Raw genomic sequence first — 10,143 nt, 5'->3', positions numbered from 1 at the left:
CTGATTCATTCATAACCACAGACGCTGGGAGACCTGTGGGTTCCGGGGCCAGTTTTGGGCTCCATAGTGAGATCCTGTCTCAGAACAGAAAAGAATTAACTTGGAGATTACAAAAGCTGAAGAAGGAAGAAGCAACCTTTGATTAAATCTTGTTTGATTTAATGTGTAATGTAACAGCTCAAACTGTTCTTGTTTGCCCCTACAGATTCTCTGCTTTTTCTCTACCTTGTTTTTTTTTTTTTTTTTTTTTTTTTTTTCACTCTGAAGAGGCTCTGAAAAGCCTTGGAAATGAGTCATTAGGCAAGCTTGTAATTGGATTGCATTAACAGTAAGGGCACCAGCAAGAGACTGAAAGAAAAAAAAAAAAAAAAAGCATGAGGAAGATGGCAGGCATGATTCCCTTTACCCAAGCTCCTCTGCGCTGAGGCTGTAATTCGGGAAGTGGCTGAGCTCTTCTACGGGCACAAGTCTTTGGTTAATTTCTCCAGTAGCTGCAGATTTCACAGGTCTGCGCAGCAGCGGCCCCTCTCCTCTCCTTTTAGGACTGTGGCATAAAGTTTTCCCACTGTTGCTGCAGCTTGTGTGCTTCAATGTTCTTCACCGATTCCTTTAACTTTGTCCCGCTGTGTGCTGACATCACCTTCAGTTCTCTTCAAACAGCCTTTTCAATGCACCAGAGCCTTGACAGACACCTACACTCAACTGAATGGAAACACAAGTCTCATGAATATGAACACAGATTACTGGATCATGTAAGGAAATTCACAAGTGCACAAGGTTAACGTGGGAAACACCTCACATCGTGGGCAAAGTTACAGAATTCTGTGCCTAAGTCTGCTTTTCCGTCCCTAAAATATATTTCCAAGAAACACCCCCAAGGAACCCCATCCCCGCTCCAAATAATACCAATCTAGAAAACACTATAGCTCAGTATTTCACTTCATCTTGCTAGATAGAGAGACAGGGCCTACATCCAAACCAGGGGTATGGTGCATAATAGCATCATCATTTCTTAGAAACATGGCTGGACCCTTGCCAAACAAATGCAAAAGCCAAACCAGAAGCATCCTAGATTGTCTCATTGTGCATATGTAGTTAATATAATTCACCCCGTTGGTGAGAAGGTTAAGCAGCTTAAATCCTTTATTTGTCGAAAACCTTAGTTAGAGTAGATCAGTTATCAAATTCTTAATCTCAAAGCTGCTTTCCATCAAGAAGACCCCAGGAAAGCAAGTGATTTTTCTTTAACAAGGGAGAAAAGTCAATCTCCTTCTCTCTCCATTAAAGTGCACCAGGATGTCCGGTACACTGACATTGTGTTTTACTGTCCAGTGGAATTCTGATCCTGTATCCTCTTATCCGAGAGCATGGCTGGTATTCTGATCCTGTGGTTTATTGTTGTCAACTGAGGGTACCCTTGGTTGATAACTGACCCTGTCACCTAATTACTGTCAGAAAGTATGGCTTCATAAAACCCACTGTAAAGCCTTAATAACAACTTTGGCAGTCCTCCAATGCTTAATTGGCTTATAGTTAACAATTGTATATCATAGGCCAATTCATTTAGTTATCAAGGGTATAGATTCATAACCAGTTTACCTTTGAGAGATGCCAGTTGTCTGCTGATATTTTCTTTCTTTCTTTCTTTTTTTTATTATTGGTTCTTTGTGACTGTCACATCATGCACTCCAATCCCATGCATCTCCCACTCCCTTCCTACCTGCCCTCTACTCTTGCAATCTCCCCATCCCCAATAGGGGCTGTAGTGCCTCACAGTTTGTCCCACCATTTACCCTTTCGTCCACACTTCTTTGCTTCCAAAGGTTTATTGCAATGACTTATTGATCTGGTATGAGGCCTCTGGCTTCTGCTACTCTGTCAATACCGGATGGAACTTCACTGGGACTCCTCTTGCATATCTTGTTGCCCAGTGTCATGGAGATCCTGTATCTTTGAATCTGTAGGGCTGGCCTCTTCATGCACGTTAGTAGTTCAGAGTGGAGTAGATGTTGGGGTGGGCCCATTCAAAGTGCTGGATCTGGGCCTGAGAGGTACCTGAGCTGCACAGCCCACCAGATCTGCTGTTCTCATACCCTTGGGACTGATTCACAAACAACAGGCCCTAATCCCCACCACCCCTGGAAACTAGAGCCAGCTCTACCCTGTTGCCCAGGATTGGTACAGGCCTGAAAGGAACAGGCTAGCTTTACAGGTTTCTTTATAAATTCTATACCCCATGTTAAACTAAGATCTCCCAGTACTTTTCCAGAAAGCAGGAGGTGAATTGAGACAAGCCCCACCCTGTTGCAAAGGAATCCGAAAGGTCTCCCGCTGTGGAGGAGTGTCCAGATCTGCAGTACGAGATAACCTTGCCTGGTAACCAGTCCAGTCTTCACAGCTCCCCCACCCACATTGGGGCGGAACCAGATGGACTTGGCACCTAACATGAACCAATCATTTTAAAAGTCAACTACTCTACCCAATCCAGTGTCGCCAAGCTTGCAACCTCTGAGATTCCCGCTCTCCTTCCTTCAAAAATCTCAGCCTTCTCTCTCCTTGCTGTTCCTCGCTGGTTTTGTTGGGGGCAGCCCCATCGCACGATGGCTCAAATAAACCTCTCGCTATTGCGTCGATGATTCGGACTCCTGAGTTCTCTTCATTTCCTCCTGGAAATGGGGGTCCCCCTGGGCCTAACAGGCCCACTCTCTGGAGAGAGGAACAGGACCAGTTCTCCCACTTCCATAGGTGGCAAGAAATGAGGGAGGGAAGGAGAGCATCTCTCCCTAATCCTCATGCCACCTCACAGCAGACAAGAGGCAGGGCCAGCTCTCCATGGCTCACCTGCAACTTCAAAACTGTGCTGTGCCTGCCCACACTCCTCAGGGCTGCAGCTGGTTAGGGGTGGGGTCAGCTCTCCTGTTCTCATGCCCTCAGGGCCAGCTATTTCACAATGCCCAGGCAAGGGGTGCAGCCAATTCTGCACAGCACTCAGACATAGCCTTTCTACTCCCTGCCACCTAAAGTACAGTGACAGAGCTGTCACACCTGCCATGCCCCTAGGGGCAGGTGCTAATACTTCCATGCTTCCATAAATAATTAGAAACATCTGTTTTTACTTTTTTTCCGTGATGAAATGAAGATCATACAATATAGATTTGCTGCCAAATTCTATTCTTTGACATATCATTTTGGGAGCGTTAGTGTCCTTTTACGAATTTGTTGGGTAGGCATGACTTCTTTAGCATCATGTGACTTACTAGATATTCTACCTAGTGTTTTCAATGTGTACAAGTGTTTGGCCTGTGTGTATGTCCTACCATGTGCTTACTAGGTATCCACAAAAGCCAGAAGAGAGCATCAAATCCCCCCGGAACTGCAGTTACAGCTCCTATAAGTCACCATGTTGGAGCTGGGTTTCAAAACTGGGTCCTTGGAAGAACAGCACTTCTATCCAGATTTAGATAATAGTTAGAGGCAAACAACAGTCTTGACCTTAACTAACTTTATCATTTATGGAATGTTTTTTCCAGAGAGAATATTTTGAAGTTATATAATATTCAATTTTTTGTTTGTTTGAAGGGATAGCTCAAAGACGTAGGATAGAACCGAATATGACTCACAAAAAGAAGTCAATGAAATGATTCCTAGTTACATTCTGCTGTACCCTTACATCAGCCTAGCCAAATCACCCTCAGAGAGGCTTCCTCCAGTAACTAAAAGAAACAGATGCAGAGACCAACAACCAAAACATTAGGTGGAGCTCCAGGAACCTCACAGAAAAGGGGAGGAAGGATTGTAGGAGTCAGAGGGATCAAAAATACCATGAGAATCAGCTGAGCAGGGCTCATCCGAGTTCACAAAGACTCGATCGACAATCACCGACCCTATATGGGTCTGAACTAGGTCCTCAGGTTAAACATTATGGTTGTGTAGCTTAGTATTCTTGTGGGGCTCCTAACAGTGGGAGCATGGCGTGTCTCTGCCTCTTTTGCTTTTAAGATCCTTCTGTCTCCGTCTAATTGTAACTTGTTATGCTGTATTCAGTAGATGTCCCTGGGAGGCCCAATCTTTTTGGAAGGGAAATGGAGGAGGAAAATATCTGGGGTAGAAGGGATGCGGAGTGAGGCTTGGAGGAGTGTAGGGAAGGGAAACTGTGTTTGGGATGTAATGTATGAGAGAAGAATAAATGGAGAGAAGAGAGAAAGAGAGAGAGAACCCTAAGAATAATTGTTTGTTATTCCAAATCAGATAACCTGTTTCTTATTTCCCTTAATACCCAAATGTCTTACTGTAGGTTCCTCAGGCTGATTAAAACCAACATATCTGATGGTTTTAATGTGTGTGGGAGTACTGATAGCCACAGAGTACAGATAGCCACAGATACCAGAGGCATCAGCTCCCCATAGAGCTGTGGTCATAGGTAGTTGTAAGCTGGGAATCAAACAGGGATCTTTTAACAGATGATCATCTCTCTAGCACAACTCTACCCACTTCTACCGCCTCAGTTCCTCTTCATTTGTTCCCATCTGCTCCAGCCATCGCAGATTCACTGTTATTTTTCCAGCTCACATATACTGTTTTCTTCCCCATGATCTAGCAAAATTGCCACTCTCCACTCCTGGACCTCCTTCATCCTCATCTTGTCAGCACGCCACGTCTCGGGTCAAGTCTTATCCATCTGCCCAGTCACTCCCCACAATATAATCTGTTTGTATCATCTCCATAACACTCTCCAGCCTTTGAGATGAGCTTATTGATTTATTACCTGACTTCTAAACACGCTGTCATCTCTGACACATTATCTGTCTTGTTCATCAGTTTATCTCCAAGGCACACGGCAAATTTTTAATAAACATTTTAAATGTTTCTTACTTGAATGCATAAGTACATGAAGCTAAGTTATCAGGCTTGTAAGACAAGCAAACAAGCCTCTACAGTATAAAAAATATATGAATGTTTTTGAAAATTTACTATGTTGTGTCCTATCATACCTAAAAGGTTTATTCATCCCTAAAAGATTTATTGGAAATGCTCGTCTTTGGAACTCCTGTGGTTCATCTGGAATCATAGGTCTCTTGTACTAGATTATAATTCTGTTTCTGTTTCTGGTAACCAAGAAACTTAGGATCAGGTTTTAAGACCTTGTTTCAAAAGACAAAAATTTATGGTGGATATTTGGAGTATTGTAGTCACCTCCTGAGTCACTTGTAACATTTCTTTACATATCTGATGGTTTTAATGTTCTTATTTTATACTTTCTATGAATGCTACCTCTAAGCCTATCTGAAACAAGTTAGTAAAAAGAACTAAATAAACCGTATGCTTATTTAATAGCAGTGAGGAGCATAGCTCAGGAGCCCATCTTTGCAATTCTTTCAAGTGCTCTTCACCTTAAAACCAAGGTGGCTTTTAAATTCCTCTGGCTATAAATCAAAATTTAATGAAATACTCGTGGTATATCATAATTACTTCATAACATTAATCCAACAAGATTTTAAGCACTTTGTGTGTCACTAGTTATATTTCCCCATGGTATTAAGGCTAGAATTTGTCAAATAATACATTTGCCCATATAATCTGCCTAATAGACCTTTGTTAAATTCATGGGATGAACACATGACTTTACACGGCTTAAGACTCAATGAAAAAGTGAAACTGTCTTAAAGACTGTATACAAAAACATGATCAGCCCAATCCTCTCCCTAGTCTGGAGCTATTCCTGTCCACAGTCAGAAGTTGAAGAACGCTTTCTACAGTGGGGACCCCCTCTCCACAAGAACAAAGAAAGCATCCGTTATACTCAACTACATAAATATCAAGAGACAGTCCGTGCCATGCTTCCAGGATGCACAACTCTGCCAGGCACAGATTCATCAACTGTGCAGTGCTTTTGTATTGATTCTAAAGTGTTTTTTGGATGAACTTTGAAAGCCATTTGCTGAGTGTAGGATTTTGCAGGCTTGGGGTTGTCAATAAGCGTGTTTTGCTGCAATTAATAACTATATGCTCATGCACCTGTGGAGAAGATGAAGCGTCTTTCTAATTTCATGTTCAGCAATAAACATGAGCAACTGTCTGCATGATTCCTCTTTTGATTCCAGCTGCCAACAGCTTGGAAGGCTTTGAGTCCAGCTAACTCTACATTCACTCATTAGCTGGTGTCCCCATTTATTTTTCTGCCTAAATGGGTAGAGAAGTCATTTTGTTTAGCTCATTCGGATCTGTTGAGAAAGATACCAGCAAATCAACACCTGTCACTTTTCAGTAAATCCTAAGAGGAAATGGGCTTTGTAGCAGCTTTGCCTTGGCAGCACACAGCATGCTCAAGGGTTGCAGTAAATGCCTAGATTCTATAAAGCAGCCACCCCCTTACTCTAAAGCAGGGAGGGGTGTGTGACTGTGCGCCTATTATGGATATAATTAATCCAAATCACTCGGAAGACAATAAAATTTAATTATGGGTTCTTAGTTTCTAAGAACTCGCCAATTATTGTTAATAGGCTTTGCCTTGATCAGAGCTAGTGAGTTAAATCTGTTGAAGCTATTTTTCCAACAGTTAATTTCTTAAAAATCATTCTATCTTTAGTTGAATGGGTGCAATACAGCATCACTGTGTGGTAGCAGACAAAATGCTATCCTGACCTCAATTTAGTGACATGTTTTGAAAACTGATTTGAGGACTCCATTTCTAGATTGTTTTTATATAATTGGCATTCTCGACAATTCAAATAGCTAGCCCTGCTGTCTGTCTTAAGTACTATATCCTCTCATCTTGGGGCAGTTGGATATCACCTTCTATGTTGAATTTTTTTTTTTTTTTTTTTTTTTTTAGTTATCTCTGTCTGAGAACACAAGCATGACAAAATATTTCAAAGTCCATTCTGATTTTATCAGCTCCTATAGTGATTCAATTGTGTTTTAATCCCTTTCGTGTGTATTAACAAGGGGGTTATGGATCTAATAATCATTGTATTAACAAAGGGCCAAGCTGTCCCCGGAAATCAACAGTTTTGAAGGGCATTTAAAACTGGTCATCAAGTTTTTTGTTGCATGCACGTACATTTCTGTGAGAGTCTTCATGAATCATCTTACTTAACTGAACTACACTTCTAAAAATGAGCTGTCGTTCCTCGTTGACTGAGGAAACTCGAGGACTTTATATACCTTGATGAATGTTATGTAGCAAGTCGCTCTGACAACAGACCCAAACCTGAAGGATCCAGGATCGTAACCATTAGCTCTCTCACTTAAGTAAAAAAAAAAAAAAAAAAAAAAAGCATATGTACTTGTAACTGAGGCTCTCGTTTCTTTAAAACATGCCATGTTCTTACTATTCAAGGCAATGTGACCCATGCAAAACTCTTAGGTGTGTGCACACTACATGTAGTTGTTTGCCTCTTAGGAAAAGAATGTTTAAAATGTTTGTTAGAGCCATGGTTATAGTCGGTTTCACTGATCTAGGGGGATGGTCAGAAATTCCTTCTTGTCTCTCTTTGAGGGTACATCCAGATAAGTGATTTCTAAAATAATTCTGTTTTGCTTTTGAGTCAGTCAAAATTACTATCATCATAGCCCTTGACCCCTATTGACTTGAAAGTATCACCTAGCCTTTGACAACAAAATATTACTTTGTGCAGTAGGGAAGCTGGGTGTGTCTTCCAAAAAGGAGAAGGCCGCCGACCCACTGATGGTGAGATTTTCGCTGTGAATGATGATTATTGCTGGGGTGGTAACTGGGAAAGGACTTCCACAAGGAAACAGTGTAAATTGTCTGTGGGTTATCTAACTGGAGTCAGGCAGTGCGATTAATTAAAGATGTCTGTAAATTCTTAGCTGAGCCTCTCTGTGAAAGGAGGAATTTAATTCCTTTCCCCTTAAACCTGACTCGCTTAGTAGTTGAAATGCTTAATCCTAACCCATGCCTTATAAAGGAGTGATATCCTGAGAATTCTAAAACAGATCCTAAGAAGATACTGCTTTCATTGGGGCGTCTTGACACGCTCACTCTGATAAAAGCCAGTTGCCATGTGTTGTCCCAGAGCCTGTTTTATTGCAGACTTCAATTGAAGGCACTCTGGCCAAAACCCTGTTGAAGCTATCTTGGGTCTTTTGGGGGGAGAGTTATTTTGATTTAGGGCTTTGTTATTGTTGTTGGATTTTTGTTGTTGTTGATGATGATGTCGTTTGATTCGGTTTGGTTTGATTTTGAGAGGACAACATTATAATTTAGTTAACTTTGAACTCACTATGTAACTAAGGATGACCTTTGAACTTCCAATCCTTATGGACGAGAATTCCAATCCTTAGTGCTAGAATTACAGAAGTATACTACCAAGCCTCATTTAAACCATGCTGGGTATCCAATCCAGGGCTCTCTCTGTGCTAAGCTAGTGCCCCACCACTTGAGCTACACTGTCAGCCTCACCTTGGATTCTTCAAAAACCAGTGAACTGACAATTTTAGTACCACAAAATTACCTCTACCAATACCACAGAGAAGAACCATGCAGGCAAGCCTGCTGCAAAATTCAGAGCCCTAGTTAACAACATGACATTCTAAGCCACTACGGTCTGCTGTGGTTAGTTCTGTAGTGATGGAAACAATAGCAGAGTGTGTCATGTGACTGCCTCAGGGAAATCAGACCTTACATTCTGCTTCTGTTTTCACACAAGCTCAAGTTCCCAGGCCATAGTGACACTCTTACACCCATTGCCAAAAATCACTTCCATGGAATCCAATGAAGTCAATGTGGCTCTTTGATGTCTGCTATACCTGGGTCCTTAGTGTATGTCTCAGGTAACATCAAGCATGGGCTTGTGTTGCTCGCTATGGTTCTAAAAGCACTTTCTACCCTCTGTGTCCAGTGAAAGACCTTAAGATGCCACAGCTTCAGTGTATCACTCCTATTTTCAATGTCTTCACAAGTTACCAAAGCCTATGAACTATGACACAGAGCTAAGTATTCAGCCATCTCTTCCTTTGTTTCTTTGTCTGTAACCTCCTTCTTCACCGCTTTGATCTGTCTACTGCTCCGGTTTACTCTTTCCTGTGCCACTTTAGCTCCCCCAACTCAAGCCAACTCACTCGCTTCTTTTCTCCCCTAAGTTCTGCGTGGCTTCAGGCAACTACTTCACTTCACTTTATATTTGTATAGATTAAAAAATGCTGTAGAAATACAAATAAGATTACATAATGAAAATGTTAGCATTACATCGGAGAAAGTGCTCAAACTACATTCACTATGGTTATCTTTTATCCTTTAGGCTATAGCAGCCAAGTCACATCAACAGCATTTGGCTGCCAATTGCAATGAACTACAACACTTTCCCATGAAAGAAAACTCTGCATTTCCCTTTGGTACCACCTCCACCACAGAAAACTTTTCCAGTGAAAATAAGTGCAGTGGAGAGAAAATTCCCACCACGCTACCCTGTGAAGGAAGAAGGGCAGTTGCTAGGTCCATCAGACACTTTCCTACCAATCTGACAGTCAAGAAATCCACACTTATGGCAAGTAATCTAAACTTTGGGCCTCACGACTTTGTTCAATAAAACTATATTAGTTCTAGTGAGTATACCAAAGCTATTTAACCTAATCTTGTAGAATAGAAAATCTCCAAATTGTCTAATTTGTTAGTCATAATTGACATTTTTTATGTCCTTAAACACTTTTCCATTCAGGGATCTCTAAATATTTTTCTTTTTAAATTATTTTTAATTTTATATAAATTACAGTTTATTCACTTTGTATCCCAGCTATAACTCTCTCCCTCATTCCTTCCCAATCTCACCTTCCCTCCCTCATCTCCTTCCATGCCCCTCTCCAAGTCCACTGATAGTGGAGGCCCTTGTCCCCTTCCATCTGACCTTAGCCTATCAGATCTCATCAGGACTGGCTTCATTTTCTTCCTCTGTGGTCTGGCAAGGCTGCTTCCCCCTTAAGGGGAGGTGTTCAAAGAGGAGGCCACTGAGTTCATGTCAGAGACAGTCCCTGTTCTCTTTACTAGTGCACCCACTTGGAAAATGAGCTGCCATGGGCTCCATCTAGGTTATCTCCATGAATGGTCCTTGGTTGGAGTATCAGTCTCAGAAAAGACCCCTGGACCCAGACTGAGCAAATGTCCTTGTTGTATACTTGAGCATA

The 10,143-nt window shown here is 41.7% G+C and overlaps 1 non-coding gene across 1 annotated transcript; it reads right to left on the bottom strand.

Annotated features, from left to right (window-relative positions):
- Positions 1-2,932: 2,932 nt before the first annotated feature.
- LOC132648156 (small nucleolar RNA SNORA17) lies at positions 2,933-3,067 on the bottom strand. Its single transcript, XR_009586535.1, has one exon. It is a non-coding gene; the product is annotated as a small nucleolar RNA SNORA17 (small nucleolar RNA).
- Between the last annotated feature and the right edge of the window lie 7,076 nt (positions 3,068-10,143).

The sequence above is a fragment of the Meriones unguiculatus genome, chromosome 15 (genome assembly GCF_030254825.1).
Source record: "Meriones unguiculatus strain TT.TT164.6M chromosome 15, Bangor_MerUng_6.1, whole genome shotgun sequence".
NCBI lineage: Eukaryota > Metazoa > Chordata > Mammalia > Rodentia > Muridae > Meriones > Meriones unguiculatus.
Note: the sequence above shows the minus strand (reverse complement) of the source record. Positions and strands in the feature narration are given on the sequence as shown.